General features: G+C 39.2%; 1 pseudogene; it reads left to right on the top strand.

The window, feature by feature from the left end:
* The first annotated feature begins 1,868 nt into the window (after positions 1 to 1,868).
* LOC106799501 (cullin-associated NEDD8-dissociated protein 1-like) lies at positions 1,869 to 24,445 on the top strand (annotated as a pseudogene).
* Positions 24,446 to 24,756: the final 311 nt, after the last annotated feature.

Here is a 24,756-nt window from a genome sequence, read left to right as displayed (position 1 = left end):
GGATCTATGCCATATCCTTGGGAAATCAATTTTTTGGCTTCTTCAGGAATTTATGCTAGTCCGATTTATTTTTGGGTTGTACATATAAATAAAATTTTAGTTGAGTGAGAGAATTGGTGAAGATTTCATTTTTTGGTGAGTAGAAAATTGAAGATCCAACCACTAGTTTATACTTAATTGGGTCAGTGTAAGATATCTTAATCAGCTAGCCCATAGCATTAAACATAAATGCTGATAGTGAAACCATTCTTTGAACAAATCAAGACTGGAACATCGACAAGAGACGGTGAGAGCTGCTTCTTAGAAATGGGCATATTACATTTGGATCATCACTAGTACAATCCTCGGAGGCATCACTGGTGCCTTGGAAATTGTTGATGATGACTACCATAATAAGGACTACCACTAGCAATCCCATCGGCAACAACACCAGCATCAGTACTAGCACTAGCACCAACACTAGCAATACCACCAGAACTAGCACCAACATCCACTACTAGAAATGTGTGTTTTTATGACGGTCATTCTATGACAGTTCTTTTGGAACCGCCTTAGAAAAAGAGCCAGTGGCATTTTTGTAATTATCTTATTGAAAAAAGCCTTTTACAACACACATTCTATGACAGTTATTGAAAACCGTGTTAGAATGTGTGTTATGTTCATACAAATTACGACGGGTTTTATTAAGGCCCCATCATTATCTCAATTGAATTTAAAAGCCCTATATATGAGTGGTCTACGCGTAGCCAGCAAAACTAGTTTGTCTTCCCTCTTGAGCTAGATCTCTTGAACTTCCACGGTCGCCTTCCATCAATAAGTTTTCCTTCCCTTGGTGAAGAGCTCCCTTGGGTGTGAAGCCCTTCGTTGAAGCGCTTAGTTCTCCTCAGTGAAGCCCTCCCTCGTGCATCATCTCTCTCTCACTTATGGCATCGTCTCTCTCATTGGGCAGAAACCCTAAGCCCCAATCCTGCGACGGATCAGAAGTAGAGGCTCCTCATCCAGTCCCTAACCAACCCCTTCTTCTTGGGCTCCAACTACAACCAGCTTGAACCAATCCAATCCCCACTTTCTCCTCAGTTTTTCCAGAGATAGTGTACACGTTAAACTACGTGCCTGATAGTGCGCTTCCATTGAGTGATAGGGTGGAAAGTAGTAGTAACCAGAAAGTGAAGGTGCTTGGTGTTCTTGATACCTTGCCTCCTATTGCGACAACTAGGAGTTCTATTATGATGGAGAGGCACGGGGTTAGGCCTGAGCATGGTATTGTGGAACATGGAGGAGGGTTGTCTCGTGGGAAATTTGGAGCTGAGGGGGAATGCGAAAGTTATTGGGCCTGAGCAAGTGGTGAAATTGTCACAGAAGGTGGTGGCACGTATTTTGTTGGGCGTGGGGTTTGAAGGTGCCATGGAAGGTTCTGTTGAGGACTTCTCTGAAGTATTGAGCGGACGAATATGTAAAACAAGAACAAATTTGAGAGTGCTTGCTGATAGTTACAAGAAGCAGTGCTCAGCCATTGAGCTTCTGAAGATGTTGCTTAAAACAGTGGGGTTTAGGTGATTTAGGTGAGTTTAAACACTTTCTAATTTGTAAAGGTGAAGTGAAGCTTTTTTAGCAATTGCTTGAGGAATCTTTGATTTTTGTGTTATTGTATTTTTCCACTTCTCTTGGGTTGTATGTTGAAAATAGACAATGGGGATGGAGCTAAGAGTTTGTTATTTGATTTTGACAGGTTATGTTCGACATGGTGGGTGCAGAGATGTAGGTTGCTAACAAAAGTGAGAGAGCAATCTCACTTGAGGCAAATGGTCAGGTTGTTCTAACTCCCGATTAGGATGGGTGGAATGGAGGGATGAAACTTGATTATGGAAATGTATGCTACTGTTGGATTTTGTATGCCGGCATTTGCTGTCATTGCTGCTTCTCTACTTCGGGTGGATCTATCATGTGTTCTAGAGCATGTGGTAGCAGAGTTGATTGCATTCCTTTGAAAAGTATGTTATTCTTCTCACTATAATACATTCATCAACTTAACTTATTATGTATTTTTTTTATCAAAACTTAATGTATTTGATTTGATTTTGAAGTCAAATTTTATGAATTGAGTTTCCCACGGTAAGGGGGTGAAATATTCTAAGCCTTGTTTTACTGGTTTGCAAATAGGCTAATCATGCTCTAAGGCAGGCTACCTTGGGAACCTTAAATTCACTTATAGTTGCTTATGGTGATAAGATTGTTTTGTTTGCTTATGAAGTTATTATCGTAGAACTGTCGAGACTAATTAGGTTTGTCTTACTAAGCTACTCTTTGTACATTGGCATTGGTGATATGGAATGATTGATTCTATTTTCTTTTGATGCTTGTGTTTCAGTGATTCTAACTTGCATATGATAGCTCTTGCCCTGGAACTCTGTTGCACATTAATGGGTGACAAGAGGTCAAATCAAAGTATTGGTTTGGCCGTTAGAAACAAAGTTCTTCCCCAAGCTTTAACATTAATTAAAAGCTCATTGTTGCAGGGGCAAGCACTTTCGGTAATTTTGATGCATGTGACTGAACTTGTCCCAATTTATATGAAATAAAATAAATGCATTCTCAGGTTTTGTTTGCTGAATGCTACAGGCTTTGCAAAACGTTTTTGCTGCTTTAGTCTATTCTGCAAATACTAGTATTGATTATGTGTTGGAGTCATTATTTGCCTCTGCTAAGCCTTCTCCACAGTCTGGTGGCATTGCTAAACAAGCTTTGCATTCGATAGCTCAGTGTGTTACTATTCTATGCCTTGTTGCTGGTGATCAGAAGTGTTCATCTACAGTGAAAATGCTCACTGACATTCTCAAGGATGACAACAGTTCTAACTCCGTAAGCTTTTCTCTTCAGTGAAAATGCTCATCTACAGTGAAAATGCTCACTCACATTCTCAAGGATGACAGCCGTTCTAACTCCGTAAGCTTTTCTCTTCAGTATTTCTATTGTGTAGTGAATTTAATTGATAATCCATCTCAGTATTTAACTATTTATGCAGTTGCAGCCTGCTCTAATTCAATCTGATCTTGCAGTTTATAGGTGTTGGTTTGCTGTCAGTTTTATCCCGTCATTTCCTATAACTCCTTATATTTCTAATTTCTTTTCTTTCTTTTTAAGTGGCTATGCTCTGATAGAATATCTTCATAGTATTTTAGACTTTATATAGAATATCATAGCATATCTTGATTATCTTTTGAAGATCTCTAGAATCAATTGTGGAATTGCTTGTTCCCAACACCTCTCAAATAAAATGAAATATATTTCCACAACAGTAGATTGTTCCTTGTCTTCTATGTGTACTAATCATTGTGCATTTTCCCTTTTAATTTTGAAAGGCTAAGCAGCACCTTGCACTTTTATGTTTGGGGGAGATTAAAAGTCCCTAAAGCATCATCTAAGGCTAAAACCATTAAACGAGAAGGAAAAAGCCATACTATCAAGGGATTTTTTGTTGGCTAACCATAAGCACAAGAGTTTCTCCTTCATGTAGTGTGACGCATGATGACGTTCTAATCTTTAGCAATATAACCACTTAGTAGTCAAGGGATCATGGAATACTTTCTCCCCCAAAGAATACAAGAATACACAATGTTAATGGAAAAGTCCAACAAAATTCAACAATTTATGGCCCATGAATGATAGATATCTCAATAGCATCTAACTCCCTTGTCTTGTTGTTGCCCAGCCAAATCCTTCAAACTCCACTCTCTTCTCATTCCATTGCTTCTTACCAACCTTGGTCCAACATCCCCTTCACTATTGATGCGTCTATGATGTTCAGCCTTAACCTTGACCAATGGTCCACTACGTGCACATTTGGGTGGGGTCATGTTCCTTGACCAGTTTCTATTAGGTTTCTTTGTTTCTTGTGGTGGGAGACATTCATCATCCCTATCAGAATTTACCGTTTGTACTTCATTATATATTTTAAAGAACTTTTTCTATCATTAAATAGAATAACAAAGAATAATTTCTCACTACGTTGGTAAGAACTTCATTAAATAATTTAAAGAACTTGTTGTCACCCAACCAAAAGTGTGAGATTCTTCATTGTTAATTTTTTTAAAAAAATATTTTTTACTCACATGATAGTTCATATTGCCATGAACAAATGTAAAACTATCCATAAGAGATTCACATATCAAATTTTAACATGTTATAATTATGTTTAATTAATTTTTTTATATATCTAAATATTTAAATTTAGTAGGTTTATTGTTTTGCATTTTTTTAATGTAGTTCACCTTGATGGGTCAATTTCCATCCTCTAGTACTAAGTGCATTCTCTTAATTTATTTTCTTTTGGATTACTATACCTAGTTTTCTTAAAGTAGATGAACTATTAAAAATTGTTTTTGAATGACAATAAAGAAAAGTTTCCAATAAATAAAGAAAAAGGCTTAGATATACAGTTTTATAAACAAAGATTCACCATAAAACATTGAAAGCAATGCATATTTTTAACTGAATATGTCAATGAGTGTATGAAATTGAAGAAAATGGCTTATGAAATATAGGATGAATTTGGTTAAATTTGTTTCTTAAAAAATACTTATTTTAATAAAATTAGGAGTTTTTTTTGTTTTTTTTTCCTTATGTTTGTCTCTAAATTTTTATACTTAAATAAAATGTTTTTTCTCATTTTGAGAAGTAAATTCTATCTGTTTATTAAGAATTTTTTTTAAGAAAACACTTATTTAAAAAAATTAAGTTAAAACAAACCCGTCCATAATTAATACATGAAAAGTATGTGATGTTTAATCATGTTACATTGAAAAAACTAGTTCTAATTGTGAAAATAACTTAATTTTACAAAAAATATCATTTGTTTTCATGACAAAAACACGGGTAAATTATTTTTCTCTCTTCAAAATAGGAGCTAGGGCAAGCATAATAATTAATCAAACATAATTTTGGTCAATCCCTTCATGCTTCTTTTCCCAACCCCTTATATTGAAAAAGTTAATTCTAATTGTGGAAATAACTTAATTTTACAAAAATGTCATTTGATTTCATTACAAAAACACGAGTAAATTATTTTTCTATATTGGTAGAAGGAAGGATCTAAGTACATATGCACACATAGAAAATATTGTTATTGAATCTTTCCAGACCCCTTTTGAAGAGATAAAGTCTGCTGCCTCATATGCTCTTGGTAACATTGTTGTTGGTAATCTTCCAAAATACTTGCCATTTATCTTGGATCAAATTGATAATCAGCAGAAGAAACAATATCTCTTGCCTCATTCTTTGAAAGAGGCGTGTTGCCTTAACAAAATCTATCTAGTTAATTTGATTTCTTTCTAATATTTAATATATATACGCAATCATGAAAACTTGTGAATATTTAATTTAATATATATACAATTCTCTTGCCCCTACCTGGTAGGTAATTGTGAGACAATCTGTAGATAAAGCAAAGTTTCAAGAGTCCAGTGTGGAGAAAATACTTAATTTACTCTTCAACCATTGTGAAAGTGAGGAAGAGAGAGTGTGCAATGTAATGGTGGAGTGTTAAGGCAAAATTGCTCTTATTGAGCCTGTTAAACTCATCCCTGCACTCAAGGTATCTGAATTTTCTTTTGGTATCCTATACTTGTGCCTGTGACTTACAAGTGTTGTATTTGATGATTGTTTTTATATGGTTTGAAACTTCTATAGGTAAGAACAACCAGCCCATCTGCATTTACTCGAGCTACTGTTGTCATTGCTGTGAAGTACTCCATAGTTGAGCGTCTAGAGAAGATAAATGAGATCATATACCCTTAAATATCTTTATTTCTGATGCTTATCAAGGATAACAATAGGGTGAGTTTTTAATCACCTTACTGAATGTCGTTCAAGAAATATAACATGCTATGTTCTTTTTATTGGTTGCATATTTGTGCCATACTGGTCGATGGTTAATTAGTTGGAACTTTTGCAGGTTGTTATTATGAGTATGCAACATGTTAGGCGAGCTGCTGTTTTGGCTATAAGCACATTAGCACACAATAAGCCGAATCTCATTAAGGGGCTTCTTCCTGATCTGTTGCCTCTTCTATATGATCAAACTATTGTTAAGGTAACCTGAATTGTGGCATTCTATTCCATTTATTTCAGTTGAGTATATATCATTACAATAAAAACTCGACTTTATATTCCCCATTATTCTAAGAACATTTTAATTTAGTTTTAATATATTTTGTAATGGCTTTTTAATCTACTAGAAAGATGCCTTTAAAAAAATAGAAAATCTTCTATTACTGGCAGTGTCTCATTTTAATGAAATTTATGTATGATTGTTATAATATAGTTAGAGACAAAAATAATTTTCTTATACATTAATTAGTTGAATGGTCACACGTTTTTATCAATTATTATGTGGCACTTAAGTAGCAGTGTATTGGTGTCAATCATTATAATATAGCTGAGATGGAGATGACTACAAAAAATGAAATTATTTTTTTAAAAAATAATACATTCTAAGACGGTTGTCTTTAAGACCGTCTTTGAATGAGGTACACTCTAAGAAGGTCCTTGGCAGGAACCCGTCTTAGAATGTTATACATTCTACGACGATTCAATACAACCGTCATCATAGATGTCTACACTTTCTATGATGCCTAATACGACGACGGTCGATAACCGATGTTGTAAGCCACAAATAACCGATGTAGTATGCTTTTATTGTAGTAGTGATCAACACTTGCACCAGGACCAAAGCACGAACTCCGGGAGAATACCGTGCATTTAATTTCTCATGCCGCCATGAACCTGGATTGTTTTGAGGTAATGACCCTTCTCCAGCGGTGGAAGTGGATGACCTTAGCACTCTCCAAGAATTTTGTCTAAAGAAATTAGATCCTTTTGTTCTAAAAGCCATGTTAAAAGGTCCTTTTTCGATGTTGTTTCCTGTGGGATAAGTGCGGCATAGTGTGTTGATAATAAAACAATGATCTGACCATTTCCATAATTGGTGATGGGAGTGTCTTCCTTTAGATAATTCCCCTAATAAACAAAGGGGAAATATTATATACTATCCAAAAATATAAGAATACATACTATACTGATAGATGATCATTCATTGGAAAATTAGTTTTAATGGGATTAATCTTATTCATGTGTATACAAAAACTTATTAAACACCTTCATATAATTATATTACTGATTGGTAACTTGATGGATTATAGAACTTGTCCACTTTTGCTTGAATTATAATATATATATATATATATATATATATATATATATATATATATATATATATATAATGTCTTGATTCATTTTTGCATTGTGATAGACATAATAAAATTATTCACCTATATATGAATTCAAGCTTTAGAGATAGATGACTCTTAACATGGTCACTTCCTATCCTTGCTCTCCAAAGCTTCAATTCATGCCCTCTTTATGGCTGTCAATATTATGAAAAAATATATGGCAATAATATGAACCAAATGCAATTTTGAAATTTTGCTAATTGCATGGTTGCAATTTAATTGAAAATTTGATAATTAGCCTAACCAAAATGGTTCACTACCACTTCCATGATCTATACTAGCATATATTAAATAGCTATTTTGTAACCAAGATCTATGAAGATAGATATTGTTGCGCAACCGAAGGGTAAATACCAGAGAGATTTTACACCAATGAGTCATAGGTAACTATATAAACGAACTTGACACAACACTATAACTCAAAACTTTAAGGGTTTTATGGGTTTTTCCTTCACTTATATGATGTTAAACCTTCTTATTTCTACATAATGTGGGACTTCACCTCACATTTGTACTCTAAGAATCTTCCTTTCAAGTGTGAGTTTCATCCACATGGTAGCTTCCCCTTCGAGCGGAAGCCATTTTCATCGACGAGTATTTCCATGGTGACCATTAGAGTTTACATGCTTTAGATACTTGCACCGCTGCTCCACCCACGGGATACACCACCTGGAGTCACTGCCAGGAAGACTTTCGATCCAAGGAATCCCCAAACCAAAAGGATCCACCGCAACCATTTTACTCATCTAAGTTGATTACCAAGTCGAACCATTGGATCTGAAAGCAATGTAGGATTGAGTACTTACCACTAGGCCAAAAGCTATAGCTTATATTCAGGGCACAACTTTTTCTCTCTAGGAGCATAACAACCCAAATACCACAAGTCGATTGTGACTTGACCCACCTAGGCCTCTGTCATGGGACAATTGATGCCACAACCCAATAAACAAATATCTTATGGAAAGCCAAAAATAAGTTGTCAATGAAACAAAGTTATTGATAAAAAATAAAGTCCTACCAAATTAAAAATTGATATAAACAATGGATGACAATTCGGAGTAACAAGTGAAAGAGATACCCCTAGTTGCATGATGAAACATGGACATAGTCAATATAAGCAGAAGGCTATAATTAAGGAAAAAGAAAGAATAGAGTTCCAAGATATTACCAAATCAAACATTTTAGCCACCCTAAAAAAGGTGGCATCTAAAGTTGTGAATTGTCCTGAAATAAATTTTAATTCCTTAACCACAAAAGACACTAACATGCTCTTTCACAAGAATACAATGTCTTTCACACCTAAAGTAATAATCTTTTGGGAACATTTGCTTAGTCCAAGAGGTTCATATTTTTATTTTTATTTTTACAATAATTTCATGTACATCTCATATGTAAGATAATGAAATCAATAACAAAATATGGGCAAAAGGTATATATGTTAACATACCACTAAAGCTTCACCAAACCTTTTACAATGGCATGTTGATTTAAATTATCTTCGTTGAAATGTAAAAATGGCAACAAAAAAAAACTAAAAATTGATCCACATCTTTTGTCCAATTGAAATATTGGATGGAGTCCAAACCTTTGATATATATATATATATATATATATATATATATATATATATATATATATATGAATGATAAATCTATCATACATGGATAATTAAGAATAAATGTTATAATTCATTATCACATAGTACAACAACTACTTAAAAATAATAATACACATTTAACATTGTCGCAACCTACCCTTCAGCAGGAGGGCGAGGCGAGACTCAAGGGTGCGTCATCCAAAAGAGAAAAATGCGCGAGAGTCGCCACCAATGTTTATTCGAGAAAAACGTTAGGAAAACCAAAAACTGGTTTGCGGATTTCTAAGAAAAGGGTTTGGGAGTTGTTTACACGTGGAGAAAGTATTAGCACCCCAAGCGTTCGTCACAAGGGACGACAGCCTTTAAACGAGTGTGCAAAATCATGACTTCAATATTTATTTATTTTTCTCCTTTTTATGTTTTTTTACTTTTTGGGGTCGACAAGAGTGTTGTCTTTGCTCCTACGTATCCTCAAGTGCGATGAGGAACTCAGAACTACATAGTTCTTTAAAAAGCAAGAAAGTTATGCGATGAGTTGATTTTAAAATTTTGAAAGGTTCATTTTAACCAATAAAAAATAAAAAGAGATCGTTAAGACGTTGGACCTTGAACGGACTCGAGCGACCTTTTTTGCATAAAAAGCTCGATTACATGTTGATTTTATCATGATTTCACTTATTTACTTTCAATCTCATTAAAAGACGACTTGTGAGGTAAATGATCGGTTGAAATTTTATTTTACAAGGATAAAATGAGATTACGGCTCAAATGATCGGTTGAAATTTGCTTTACATGAAGAAATGAGATTACTAATGGTAGAAGAATGAGATGAAGATGCACAAAGCAACAAGGAGGACCCCTAAGGGTGAATAGAGAAAATTCAAAACCTTAAAATAAATACTAACCGGTTGATAAATGAAGAACGATGTAGGAATCGATCACGGTTGTGATTCGGAAGCGCCTCAATCTCATTTTTTCTTATTCTTTCTCCTTATTCTCCTTAATTTCACTAAATCCTTTCAATATATGAAGGCTCAACCCCTTCCTTTAGCCCCCTCACGCCTATTTATAGAAAATGAGGGGACTTGGTTGATCTGCAGCTTGCCCAGGTGAGCTGTTGCGTCAAGTTGAAGTAACCTTGCTTGCCCAGGTGAGCTGGTTACTTCACCCCTAAGCTATTTGGGGGCCCAAGCGAGCCAGAGGCTCGCCTGGGCAAGCCAGGGGTCAGAAAAAGCTTCCAAATGACCCTTTTGCCCTCCATTTTGGGTATTTTCCGCATTCTTTACCGAAATGTTGAAAAACCTTTCGTATTGCGCGACAACTGGTGTTAAGTAGCTTAATTTGGCTGGCAAGAATCAAAACTTTAGCAAACGGTACTCCCCGGACGAAATTAGGGTCTGACAATTGCCCTCTTTACTTGTCTTTTATTGAAAATGAAAAGGTAAGTAAAGATAAGGACACTAATTTCATCCTAGCGATCTTGCCATCCGACCAGCTACTAGCGAAAACCCAAGCAGTGAAACCTATCAAAAGAAAGAATATAGAAGGCATCAGGTACATCAAACAAAAGACCTTGAAGTTTTGCAATGTAAAGGAGACATTGAAATCTCGACAAAAGACATTGATAGCTGTCATACCCTAATTCCGTCTGGGGACTATTGTTTGATGGCATGCAACCTTTGGTTGACTGCTTCGAGGTACTTGGCACCCTTTGTTGCACAATACGTGAAGTTCTGAGACATGCCGGAAATCAAAAAGGAAGCATTGTAACATTCCGAAAGCTAAAAAAGGAGTAATTACATGATCCGTAAGGTTCCGTAACCTTACAGAAAGAAAACAAGTATCGTTATGAAATTCGTAAAGTTTCGTAACATTACGAAAAAAGAATCACCAAAAAAAGCAAAGGGGGGTGTAAATAGCAACTAGGCCCACTTGGGCCTTCCAGGATGTTCCTCCAGAAGGCGGTTGCTTCTGGAGGAAGCAACCTGGCTCACTTGGGCAAGCTGGGTGGCAAGCTCCTCCCTTATTTTCCTATAAATAGAGGGAGGAGTGAAGAAGAAAGGGGTTCAGCCCTTCTGGTACTTCGTAATCACTTAAAATTAGTGAGGAAAATTGTTTCCGTGAAGAAAATCCAAGCCGAGGTTCTTCCGTAACGTTTCCGTAACATTTCCGTGGGTGATTTCGCGAAGATTTTCAACCGTTCTTCGGTCTTCAACCGGTAAGTTCCCGAAATCAAACTTTTCAATTCATTCTATGTACCCTTGGTGGTCCCCATTTTTTTCGCATACTTTTATTTTCGTTTCATTTACTTTCCGTACCCCCTTTTGACGTGCTTTAGTCATTTACTTAAGTCATTTTCTCGCCCAATCAAAAAATAAAATAAATTTCCACCGATCATTTGATTTGTAATATCCTTCAATTTCTGTTAAAATGAAATCCGACCGTTCGGTCATGCCGTAACCACGTTGGAAACCAAAAAAAGGTAAAATAATAATATAATAATAAAAAAATATCTTTTAGTAAAATAAACCAAAAAAAGCAATCAGACGTTTCTGTTTGGGATTTCTCTTTCTTAATTGAATTGACTAATAACTAAAGTGAAACTAAGGCTAAAATCAACTCGCAACGTCAAGCTCGTCCGCAAAAAATCACTAAAAAGGATTTTAAGGTTCGATACCTCAGTTTTTCTCACCAAGTAAAATGGGCCATTTTAAGGTCCAACACCTTAAAAGGACCTCCTTCCAAGTAAAAAGAATCGCTTGATTCGCCCTTTAGAAAGAACTACATAAGTCTTATTTCCTCTTTGATGGAGGGTACGTAGGAGCAAGAGCCCCACTATTGTCGACCTCAAAAATAAAAAAGAAATAAAAGTTTAGGTACACAATTTCACACAATTCTAAAATTAAGGCTGTTGTCCTTTGGGATAAACGTGAGAGGTGCTAATACCTTCCTCAAACGTAAATACAACTCCCGAATTTGGAATAATCTTCATGACCGGTTTCCTTCAGTTTTTCCGACCTTTTGCACAAATAAATTTTGGTGGCGACTCCGCGCATTTTCCTCCTTTGGAAGCGCACTCGTGAGCCTCGCCTCGCTTGCTCGCAAAAGGGTAGGTTGCGACAATTGGCGACTCCACTGGGGATTGTTTTTGTGAGTTAGGCCTATTTTAGGAAATTGTGGAATTGTGAAACTTTGTGTGTGCATTTTGTTGAACTGTGTAAATATAATTAATGTTGTCTTTTCCACATTTTTACACTGCATTCTAAGCACCCACGGGTTTGAGTAAAAAAGGGGCCCTATACCCGGGTCCATGGGAATCTAAGGAGTGGAGGTGAATCTATGGTCATGCTAGGTCTTCGACTTGCTTGATAATAGTGAAACCTCGTCTAGAGCTTTCTCTCTTTATAATGTGTTGCCGCTGGTATTCCATACCGCCGCAATATTATTATCTTGAGTGATGATACCTCTAGAAAACGGCCATGTGAAATATGGATCGTTGGGAGTAGTTATTAGAGACCCCTAGATATTATCCTATAGGTCCCCAAATAGGGGCATGGAGCAAACACGCTCTGTGCCATTTGTTCTCATGCATTCTTCTGCGAATAGCACATAAATTATAGTTTTGCTGTATAGCTAGTGATATTTTGTCTCTTTAGAGTAATGCGTCACTTTTTAATGCATACGTTGGGGCGCCGCAATGCTTAGAACGTAGTATTAAAAAGATGGATCTTTTTCGGTCTCGTATATGTAAATTACCACTTGTTTTTCTTTTCGTTTCATGCATGCGCATTGCATCATTCATATCGGAGCCTTGATTCACCCTTTTTTAGGTAAATGATGGGAACAAATCAAAACGGAAAAAGATTCTATCAAGTCAAGATTAAGAGCCTAGATGTCACCAGCCTTAAGGAGTTGGGACGGTTGATGGGACCCCTCCAAAGTAAAGCCTTCCGCAAAGTGTACGGAAAGATTTTAGATTTGACCACAGCGGAGGTATTTACGGAAGCCATTGTATCCCTCGCCTAATACTATGACCAGCTGTTGAGATGCTTCACGTTTGGGGACTTCCAAATAGTACCAACTTTTGAAGAATTTGAGGAGATTTTAGGATGCCCTCTTGGGGGAAGAAAACCGTATCTTTTCTCCGGGTTTCTTCCCTCCTTGAGCAAGATTGCAGCTGTGGTCGGAGATTCGGCGAGAGAGTTGGATCGTATGAAGCAAACTCGAAACGGCGTAGTGGGCCTACCGCGGAAATACTTGGAAGGCAAGGCAAGGGATATGGCGAATCAAGAGAAGTGGGTCCCATTTGCGGATATACTAGCTTTGCTAATCTTTGGGGTTGTCCTCTTTCCAAACGTGGACGGTTTGGTGGACCTAGCCACAATTGATGCTTTCCTTGCATATCACCCTAGCAAGGAGAGCCCGGTGGTAGCTATCTTGGCGGACTTATTTGATACATTTGACCGAAGGTGCGAGAAGAACAACGCACGGATTGTCTGCTGCTTACCCGTTCTTTGTGTGTGGTTGGTCTCGCACCTATTTCAACAAGACATAAGGCATCCGTGTCCGCTTCAAAGTTATCGCTCGTGCGTCAAAAAGAGAAGAGTAGATTGGGACCAATACTTGGCTGGGATAGGAGGCAGCACAATCAACTGGTTTCCTCGATGGAAGGAAGGAAAGGAGGGAGTTCTCTTCTCATGTGAGGACTACCCAAACGTTCCATTGATAGGGACGAGGGGTTGTATTAACTATAATCTCGCACTTGCTATAAGACAGTTAGGGTACCCCATGAGGGGAGCACCGACGGAAGAGAGCCTCTCGCCTTTCCTATTGAGAGATTTCGGCGCGCAAAGTTTCAAGATCGTACAAAGAGTCCACAAGGCATGGGAAAACCCGTTAAGGAAAGATAAAGAACTTAGGGGCATCCGTAATGGCATCATCGGTGGTTATCATGAATGGCTAAGAGTTCATACATGAGGGTTAGATTGGCTCTCCAAATTGAAAATTATCAATGAGGAGAACTTCGAAGCTTCGGAAGAGGATGAAGAAGTCCAAGCTTTAAAATCAGAGCTAGGAAAGGCAAGACTCACCAAAGAAAAATTCAAGTTAGTCGCTACAGACATCCGGAAAGAGTGTGCCGGATTACGAGAGGAAAATGCGGCTACTGCAAGAGCCCTCGAACGAGAAACCTAGAGGGCTCGCAAGGAAGAGCATGGCCGAGATAAATTCCGAGGAGCTTTGTGGGGCAGCAACAATGAGCTCAAGCTCCGGAGAGAGGAAAGAGACCAGTCACGAGTACATGGCATGGTCTTAAAGGAGGAGTTAGCTGCTTGCTCAAGATCCAAGAGGAGTTTGGCCCAACACTTAGAAGCCACAGAGCAAAGCATGATAGCCACAGAGCAAAGCATGATAGCTATACAAAGAAGAGTTAAACCAGTCTTTGACCTATGAACAAAAACTAGTAGAGGACTTCGCACAAGCGTACATCGAGAAGGAAGCAAGAAGGAGGGTGATTGATGCATTGCATCAAGAAGCGACCATGTGGATGCATAGGTTTGCCTTGACCTTAAATGGAAGTCAAGACCTCCCGCGACTACTAGCCAAAGCAAAGGCCATCGCTGAAGTGTGTTCGGCCCCAGAGGAAATTCACGGGCTAATCAATTACTGTCGACACATGATTGATTTAATGGCCCATATAATTAGAAACCGTTAGGTTCTGTTGTAACACTTTTGTATGATCTTGGCTAGATAAAAGATTTTGTTCCTTTTTATAAAAAGAGAAGTTCTGAAACTCATCACGTTGTCTAAAAAAGCCTTGAGGTGGATCCAAGTGCTCTGATCATTCATTAGCATATTCATGTTTGGTGGCATACTCACCACTATTTGTTTCTTTAGGGAACTCACCATAACTAAAAAAGCGCAAAGGCACCCCTATAACACCCGATCCAGAAGTAAGATGGATAACGAAGAGGGAGTGCAAGAACAGATGAAGGCCGACCTATCGGCCTTAAAAGATCAAATGGCTTCTATCACGGAGGCCATGCTAAAGATTCAAAAAACTATAGAAGATAATGCTACAGCGGCCGCTTCCAATACAACTAGGGAAGCGGAACCGGTGCTACAGCCTGCAATAAACTTAGGCCGAGACAGAAACGCGACGGGTTTCAATCGGAGGTATAATCCTCAAGCCTACCCTTATGGCTTGCCTCTAGACTTCACTCCCCATACCGCTCCAGACGATTTGAGCCAAGCCCCTACCTTCGAGGGGCAGCTCCCTCCTCATGCCGACTATCCTCTGCAAGAAGATGATGAAGGAGATGCCCATTTAGGCCCTCTACTTCCCCTCAAGGAACCAGCCCCCCATGAGTTCCCCCAACCAAACATAGTCCGCCACGTCCCGTCTCCATCTGCACCCGTTAAGGAACTCGTTCCTTTTGCAAAAGACAAGGGAAATATTGATCTACTTGAAGAGAGGCTGAGAGCGGTAGAAGGCCTCGACATTGTGTGCACATAGGAATCTAAGTTTCCGGTTTTGAATATAAAAGATGCATGAGTATTAGAATATGTTGATGAGTGTTTTTGACTAGAAATTCAAAGCTTGCTGCCTCGTGAGGAATGCCTTGTGCTTAGATAGCATGAAAAAACCCTTCGATAATATGTATGCATGTAAATATGTAGCATGAAATGCCTTGCAAAATGTTGAATGAAATGCCTTGCAAAATGTTGAATAAAATGCCTTGCAAAATATGAATATATATAGCATGAAGTGCCTTACAAAGTGTTTGGATAGGTAGTGTAAAAGTATTTTTCAAAATATGTGTATTTGTGAGTAGGTAGCAAAAGAAGCCTTCCAAAAAAAAAATGTGTGTATATATATAGGATGTAGCATGAAGAGGTTTGTCAAAAAAATATGTACATGGATGTGTGTCATAAAATGCCTCTCACCAAATTTTTATGTGTGCAAATGCATGTGTCATAAAATAGCACGGCCCCAATATGATTATTTTATAAAGTGCATGTTGACACTCGCGCCATATGAAGTGTTGTTCGGCTCTTATTTGTAATGATTGGTATATTTCTTGTAAACTAACTTTCCAAATGTTGTCCTCGCAGGAAATGGCTCCGAGAAAGCTTTCCGCAAAAAGGTCTAGGAGGGACGCCGCGGCTGAAGGGACCAGCGCCGCTCCCGAGTTTGATAGCCATCGTTTCAGGAGCGCGGAGCACCAGCAGCATTTCGAGGCCATCAAAGGATGGTCGTTCCACCGAGAGAGACGCGTCCAGCTCAGGGACGATGAGTATGCAGATTTTCAGGAAGAGATAGCTCGTCGGCGTTGGACGTCGTTGGTCACTCCCATGGCTAAGTTTGACCCGAATATAGTCCTAGAGTTTTACGCTAATGCTTGGCCCACGGAGGAGGGCGTGCGGGACATGCGGTCATGGGTAAGGGGTCAGTGGATTCCTTTTGATGCAGACGCCCTTAGCCAGTTCCTAGGTGACCCGCTAGTGTTAGAGGAGGGCCAGGAGTGCGAGTTTAGTCAGAGAAGGAACCGGGCCGATGGATTTGAAGAGGAGGCCATTGCCCAGCTGTTATACATACCGGGTCAGGATTTTGACCGGACCGCTGCCGGGAGGCAGGTGCGGATCATGCGCACCAGCATGACCACCTTGACCCAGATGTGGATGACGTTGCTGCTCAGCAACGTCCTGCCCAGCGATCATAACTTCGACCTCCCTCTGCCGAAGTGTCAGCTGGTGTATGCCATCCTGACACGGATGAGCGTCCATGTGGCTAAGTTGATCGCTGATGCCATTTATTTATTTGCAGGTATGTCACCTACCAGGCACCCTCTAGACCCAGATAAGTCTAATAGAGCCCTGAGGTTTCCAGCGTTGATCACGGGTCTCTGCCAGTCATTCAGGGTTCCCGTCACACCTAGTAAGGTGATTCGACCGTCGATCACCCGGGCCTTCATTAAGAAGTATTGCACGCCTAGACAGGCGCAGGGTGATGCACTGCAGGCCGTAGACGCATCGCCACCACCTCATCAGGCTGATCCAGCTGGGTCATTTGGCATGGAGCGGTATTTACAGCACTTGGTTCGCCAGCAGGCGGCCAACCACAAGGGGCAGGTGCAGATACATGAGTGTCTCTACCAGCTCAGCCTTAGTCAGCAGAGCCAGGGTTTCGCTCCTTTTGCGTGCCTTACTCCAGATCAGTTCAGGGCTGAGGTTGCATGGCCCGGAGATTAGCCTGAGGCCCAGGCAGGGGAGGCGCCCGCAGAGGCTCCCGGCGATGCAGAGGAGACCCGCATGGATGAGGAGATGACAGATTTACTCGGTTTCTTGGGAGGGAGTGGAGCCACATGACCAGGGGATCCCCAGATTCATATTCTCTTTTATGTTTCCTCTTTTATCTGTTACATATCATTTTATTTTTATAACTTGGGGGACTAACGTTTGTTTTGTTTTGATTGTCTCTTGTTTTGTGCATACATGTTGTTTGGACTGTTGCGTTAGTGCTTACTTTGTTATTGTCGATAATGTTTGTTGAAATTCCGGAACCGTGTAGAGTTTTCATTTAGGAACGTCGTCCTAAATATAAAATGAACAAAAAATCATGATAACGCCAAGAATAGAAAAAAGAAAGAGGCGTTGTGAACAAATGTCATGTCTATATATAAAGAAAAGAAAAGAGTTTTTTATATGTAAAAAATGTATGGAAAGATTTTGTGTGTGTAGATAAGGTGTGAAAAGAAATTCTTGTGTGTGAGTAATGAGGGTATATAAAGAAATTTTTGAATAAACCACGAGTGTATGTTGAAAAAACGAAAAAAGAAATCTTTGAACAGGAATAGAGTTGTTATATAGACCGTGTTGATATAAAGAGAAAGGATTTTTAATGCCTGTGTATACAGAAAAAGATTATCGTGCATAGGAATGTAGGTGTACAAAGAAAAGTTTTTCTCATAGATAACGATGGATGTATAGTTTTTGCGAACATAAAAAATGAAACAAAAAGAAAAAAGAAGGAAAGACCTCGAAGGTCGGCATGTTATGGTCATAGGAAGCATAAATCATTCGTAGAGAGCAAACATATCTTTTGGAAACAAGAGACTGACGCTAAGAGTTTATTTTCCAGAATAACCGAGATAAGAATGGATGGATTCATTGAACCGATGAAAGAACATAATTTGGAAATATTGGGTCTACTTGTGTAAATCCCAAGCCTTAGTATCACAATGCCATAATCTGGATGCTTGAGTACCCACCTAGCTGTAGCCATGAGTGATTTTGCACGTTGTTTCCAAATCATCATTGTTACGCGTGCCTCGTGGAAATAATATGGAAATTCAACCCGAGACCGACACCCTGACACATGAATCTGTTTTGCCCCAAATATCAAAGTCGAGCACGCACGATGAAAAGACCATGTTGAGATACAACCTTAAGCTACTTTGAACCATGGCCTGTAAAGAGAATCCTCTCCTTTCCCCGAAGAAAAAGGACAACAGGATCTCATCAAGGGAGAGCGAATAACGAATGCAAAAATCTGAATTCCCAATCAAAGATCGAAAAAAAATGATGAAAAGAAAGAAAAGGAAGAAATGAAAAGAAAGAAAAGAAAAGGAAAAGAAGGATTCCCGATCAAAGATCGGAAGAAAGTAAAATGGAAAAGATCAGAGGAAAACAGAATAATTCCTAATCAATAAAAGAAAGCAAGAAAGAAAACAGGAGATCTTCGGACCAGATAAATTTTCGGCGAGGTAAATAACCGCCAGCAAAGGGAAAGCCCATTTTTAAAGTGGTTCTTCCTTTGGGATTGCCGTTCAAAGCCACTCTCGACTGGCGATATCCCGCCCCACATAAACAAAGAGGAAAAGACCGAAACACCCAGCTTCCACTCCAAAAAAAAACACTACCTTTGAGAAGATCCTATTGGTCCGTGATCGTGCGTGTGATCTTTTTGTTCGATAGGAAATCATGTGCAAAATAAAGTCATGGTGCATCTATGGTTTGGGATTAGGGTAAAACACTTGCCTGTGTGAGCTTTTATACATTATGAGTGATTTTATTCCCAGTTTCAGTTTGACCCGACGTTTCCCCTGAATGTTCATTTAAAAGCTAAATGTTGACATCCTACCATTCATTTTCGGTTACAAGGAAAATTACTTTTTGGAATGGGTATATTGTTTCTCTAAGATATGGTGCTCTCGCGAATGATTTATTTTTCCTTGCTAAAGCATATTCGCCTTTTTAGGTGAAAAAACCCAGTGGACCATTCGGTCCTGCCAACAAATCTTATCCCGAGCCCCATGAATGGATTGTCATTCATGCATCCTCCACCATCGAGTCTAGAGCCTCACGAATTGATTGCCTAGCACTGTTCGTCTATCCTCCACCCTCAAATCTTATCCGGAGCCCCATGAATTGATTGTCATTCATGCATCCTCCACCATCGAGTCTGGAGCCCCACGAATTGATTGCCTAGCGCTGTTCGTCTATCCTCCACCCTCAAATCTTATTCGGAGTCCCATGAATTAATTATCATTCATGCATCTTCCACCATCGAGTCTGAAGCCCCACGAATTGATTGCCTAGCGCTGTTCGTCTATCCTCCACCCTCAAATCTTATTTGGAGTCCCATGAATTGATTGCCTAGCGCTGTTCATGCGTCCTCCACCATAGATTTTGGAGCCCCACGAATTGATTTCCTAGCCCTGTTCGTCTATCCTCCACCCTCAAATCTTATCCGGAGCCCCATGAATTGATTGTCATTCATGCATCCTCCACCATCGAGTCTGCAGCCCCACGAATTGATTGCCTATCGCTGTTCGTCTATCCTCCACCCTCAAATCTTATTCGGAGCCCCATGAATTAATTGTCATTCATGGATCCTCCACCATCGAGTCGGGAGCCCCACGAAGTTATTGCCTAGCGCTGTTCGTCTATCCTCCACCCTCAAATCTTATCCGGAGTCCTATGAATTGATTGCCTAGCGCTGTTCATGCGTCCTCCACCATCAAGTCCGTGGCCCCACGAATTGATTGCCTAGCGTTGTTCGTGTATCCTCCACCATCCTATTCGGAGCCCCATGAATTGATTGCCTAGCGCTGTTCATGCGTCCTCCGTTATCAAGCACGGAGCCTCTGGTGACTGGGAAATATGGTTTTTTGTTATTTTCCCGATTGGTTCCTTCGCCAAACATGTGTATATGTGTATATTATGTTATTGGTGTTTTTTGTTGTTTGTGTTTTGTGTTGTGCAGAGAAAGAAGAAGGAGAGACGGAAGTCGTCATAGACTAATCCCGGAAAGGGCGAAGACGGACGAAATCAGTGTTTTATCTTTGCTTTCCTCTTATCTCCGATAAAAGGTAAGTAAAGAGGGGCAACTGTCATACCCTAATTTCATCTGGGGACTATTGTTTGATGGCATGCAACCTTTGATTGACCGCTTCGAGGTACTTGGCACCCTTTGTTGCACAATACGTGAAGTTCCGAGACATGCCAGAAATCAAAAGGAATTATTGTTACGGAAAGAAAACAAGTATCGTTACGAAATTCGTAAAGTTTCGTAACGTTACGGAAAAAGAATCACAAAAAAAACAAAGGGAGTGTATTTAGTAAAAAGGGGGGTGCAAATAGCAACCAAGCCCACTTGGGCCTTCCAGGATGTTCCTCCAGAAGGTGGTTGCTTCTGGAGGAAGCAACCTGGCTCGCCTGGGCGAGCTGGGTGGCAAGCTCCTCCCCTATTTTCCTATAAATAGAGGGAGGAGTGAAGAAGAAAGGGGTTCAGCCCTTCTGGTACTTCGTAATCACTTAAAATTAGTGAGGAAAATTGTTTCCGTGAAGAAAATCCAAGCCGAGGCGCTTCCGTAACGTTTCCGTGGGTGATTTCGCGAAGATTTTCAACCGTTCTTCGTCGTTTGTCGTTCGTTCTTCGTCGTTCTTCGGTCTTCATCTGGTAAGTTCCCGAAATCGAACTTCTCAATTCATTCTATGTACCCTTGGTGGTCCCCATTTGTTTCGCGTACTTTTATTTTCGTTTCATTTACTTTTCGTACCCTCTTTTGACGTACTTTAGTCATTTACTTAAGTCATTTTCTCGCCTAATCAAAAAATAAAATAAATTTCCACCGATCATTTGATTTGTAATATCCGTTAATTTCTGTTAAAATGAAATCCGACCGTTGGGTCATGCCATAACCACGTTGGAAACCAAAAAGAGGTAAAATAATAATATAATAATCAAAAAAATATCTTTTAGTAAAATAAACCAAAAAAAGCAATCGGACGTTTCTCTTTGGGATTTCTCTTTCTTAATTGAATTGACTAATAACTAAAGTGAAATTAAGGCTAAAATCAACTCGCAAAGTCAAGCTTGTCCGCACAAAATCACTAAAAAGGATTTTAAGGTTCGATACCTCAGTTTTTCTCACCATGTAAAATGGGTCATTTTAAGGTCCAACGCCTTAAAAGGACCTCCTTCCAAGTAAAAAGAATCGCTTACTTCGCCCTTTAGAAAGAACTACATAGGTCTGATTTCCTCTTTGATGGAGGGTACGTAGGAGCAAGAGCCCTGCTTTTGTTGACCTCAAAAATAAAAAAGAAATAAAAGTTTAGGTACACAATTTCACACAATTCTAAATTAAGGCTGTTGTCCTTTGGGATAAACGTCAGAGATGCTAATACCTAACTCAAACGTAAATACAACTCCCGAATCTGGAATAATCTTCATGACCGGTTTCCTTTGGTTTTTCCGACGTTTTCAACAAATAAACGTTGGTGGCGACTCCGCGCATTTTCCTCCTTTGGAAGACGCACCCTTGAGCCTCGCCTCGCTCGCCCGCAAAAGGGTAGATTGCGACAATAGCCTTTGAAAAATAAAGGAGACATTGAAGTTTCGACAACAGACTCTGATAGTCCTTTAAAATGTAAAGAAGACTTTGATAGTCTTGAAGACAAAAGACTCTGATAGTCTATGAAAATGTAAAGAAGACTTTGATAGTCTTGGCAACAAAAGACTTTGATAGTCTTTGAAAAGTAAAAAGTTGAAGACATTGATAGCCTCCGCAAGACAACAGACTTTGATAGTCTTGGAAAAGTAAAGAAGACTTTGATAGTCTTGACAAAAAACATTGATGGTCTTTGGAAATTTAAAGAAGACTCTGATAGTCTTGACAAAAGACACTGATGGTCTTTGAAATGTAAAGAGCAGAAGACATTGATAGCCTCCACAAGACAACAGACTTTGATAGTCTTGGAAAAGTAAAGAAGACTTTGATAGTCTTTACAAAAGACGTTGACGGTCTTTGGAAATGTAAAGAAGACTCTGATAGTCTTGAGAAAAGACTCTGATGGTCTTTGAAATGTAAAGAAGACTGTGATAGTCTTGACAAAAGACATTGAAGTCTTTAAAATGTAAAGAAGACTATGATAGTCTTGACAAAAGACATTGAAGTCTTTGAAATGTAAAGAAGACTGTGATAGTCTTGACAAAAGACTCTGATAGTCTTTGAAAATATAAAGAGCAGAAGACATTAATAGTCTCTGCAAGACAAAAGACTCTGATAGTCTTTGAAATCTTTCACTAAAACATGAGCACGCTTAGCAAAGAAACAAACCCCCAAAATGATCAGAACAACATATATTTTTTTGAAGAAAAACAATGTGACTAAAGGGAAATGAAAGCATGCAGATAGAATTTCTCATAACCCAAAATGAGTTTTAAGATATTAGCATTTTGTTTCTAAAAGAACATTTAGAAGAAACACTGGGTCCAACCGAATAGAGGAAAACCGCTCAAGGTGTATGAAACCTAACACAGGCAAGAGTTTCATCTCACTTCCCATCAAATCAAAGATAATATGCGCAATCATCATGGATCAATAAGACTTTATAAGGTTGGATTTCGATAGGAAATTTGGCTTTGGTTGTTTGGGCCTTTCCCTTTTCTGTTTCTTTTTCTCTTTGGTTCAACGCAGAACATGAGCGGACACAGAGATTTGGTTGGTAACTAAAGCAGGTGATCACTTTACATCCCCCATGTCTTAACCAAGTTATTATTGCTCTTCTCTTATATTTTTCTCTTTCGACAATTCTGCACATTGTTCAGACATTGTCTAGTCCAAAGAACCTTTTTTTTTCTTTTCTATTTTCCTTTGCTTTTCTTCAATCTTTGATTGATTGATTCTTTTTCCTTCTCTTTCTTGTTCTTTTCTTTTGATGAACATTTCTAACCCAAGGTAAGAGAAGCTTCGCTTGAAAGATCCTCCTGTTCTCTCTTCCTAGGGTAAGGTTGGAAATTTCCATCCTAGGTCAAGGTCTTGGCCAAAAAGTCAACGTTTGGCTCAAAAGGCTAGCAAATGGCGAGACATGATGTATGTCAGGATATTTGTTTAGCAAATGGCTCAGAAATAAGGAATGCCCAAATTACTTCCATGAAACGCATATTATGACAATTAGAAATTCATGCAAAATTAATCATAACCCACATCCATGTGGACACTCAAATATAAGGCTTTGTGGCTATGCAAACACTAAGGCTTAGGGTTTGTTTCCACATTCAAGCCAAACCAGTGTTTCAACGATTGCTCTTTTTATCAAGTCATACAAACATCCAAGTCCATTTTGGCATTCGGGAAAATCTTTCGTTGTTTTCAACCTTTAGGCGCACATTTCTTTTTTTTCAAAAACCTTTTGTGTTTTGATCCGTGAATTTTCCAAAAGAAAACTGGCAATCATTTCTTGTTTTTTTCAAAAGCATGTTAGTTTTAGTTTTTGTTTTTTAGAAAAAGTTTGTAATCTAGGCAAAGTTATTACCCGAGATTATACTTATCAAAAGGAATAAAGGGCGCATGAATGAAAAGAAACCATACACAAGACCTTATTATTTTTTAGCTTAGTTTTCTTGCTTCCGACAAACCATCACAATGCAATAGTACGACAACATGCTGGAAGCAATAAAGTTTCATCACAATGAGATAAGAAACAAAAATTGAAAGAGATAAAATAAAGTCAAGTTATATCACAATGAGATAACAAACAAATACTGAAAGAGATAAAAAAAATAAAGACGAGTTCACAGTTTTAGGCGATCCCGGCCAAGCAGCTCTGCCTCCTCAAAGGAAGAAGTCCATCACATCAGCCATGCCATCGTCTTCCAAAGCTCCATCTTCATCAACGGGGGTCCCTGTGGGTCCTGCCCCTGCCTAAAAATTGGTCCTATCTCCAGGCCATGCAAATGTGGCCCCGAACTGCTCGGGGGTCGGCCACAGGAAAGGGTTGGGATCTTGGCTCTGCTGATGTAGGGTGTACTGGTAAAAGCTTTCATTCAGCTACACCTGACCCCTATGATTGGCCGCCTATTGGTCGGTCACATGTTGCATATATGCGTGCATCTGGAGCTCCATCCTCCGCATGTGAGCAAAGATGGACTGTAGAGATGGTGGATTTCATAGAGGTGGCGGTGGTGCATCTGCGGCTGGCTGCTACTGGTCCTCCCCCTGCTGCTGCATCTGATCCTGTTGTTGTGGCTGCCTTGGCATGCAATACTTTTCTATGAAGGTCCTGTTAATGGGAGGCCAGATAAGCTTTGTGGGTGTAACCAGCACCCTATAGAATTGGCAGAGGCTCGTGATCAAGACCGGAAACCCTAGTGCTCTATTGGACTTTTCTGGGTCCATTAGGTGTCTGGGAGGCGTGATCCCTGCAAATTGATAAATGGCATCTGAGATCAATTGGGCCACATGAACACTCACCTGTGTCAAGATGGCATAGACCAACTGGCACTTCAGCAAGGGAAGATCATAATTATGATCGCTGGAAGGATGTTGCTAAGAAGTAGTGTCATCTAGATCTATGTCAGGGTGGTCA

Source organism: Glycine max, chromosome 1 (genome assembly GCF_000004515.6).
Source record: "Glycine max cultivar Williams 82 chromosome 1, Glycine_max_v4.0, whole genome shotgun sequence".
NCBI lineage: Eukaryota > Viridiplantae > Streptophyta > Magnoliopsida > Fabales > Fabaceae > Glycine > Glycine max.
Note: the sequence above shows the minus strand (reverse complement) of the source record. Positions and strands in the feature narration are given on the sequence as shown.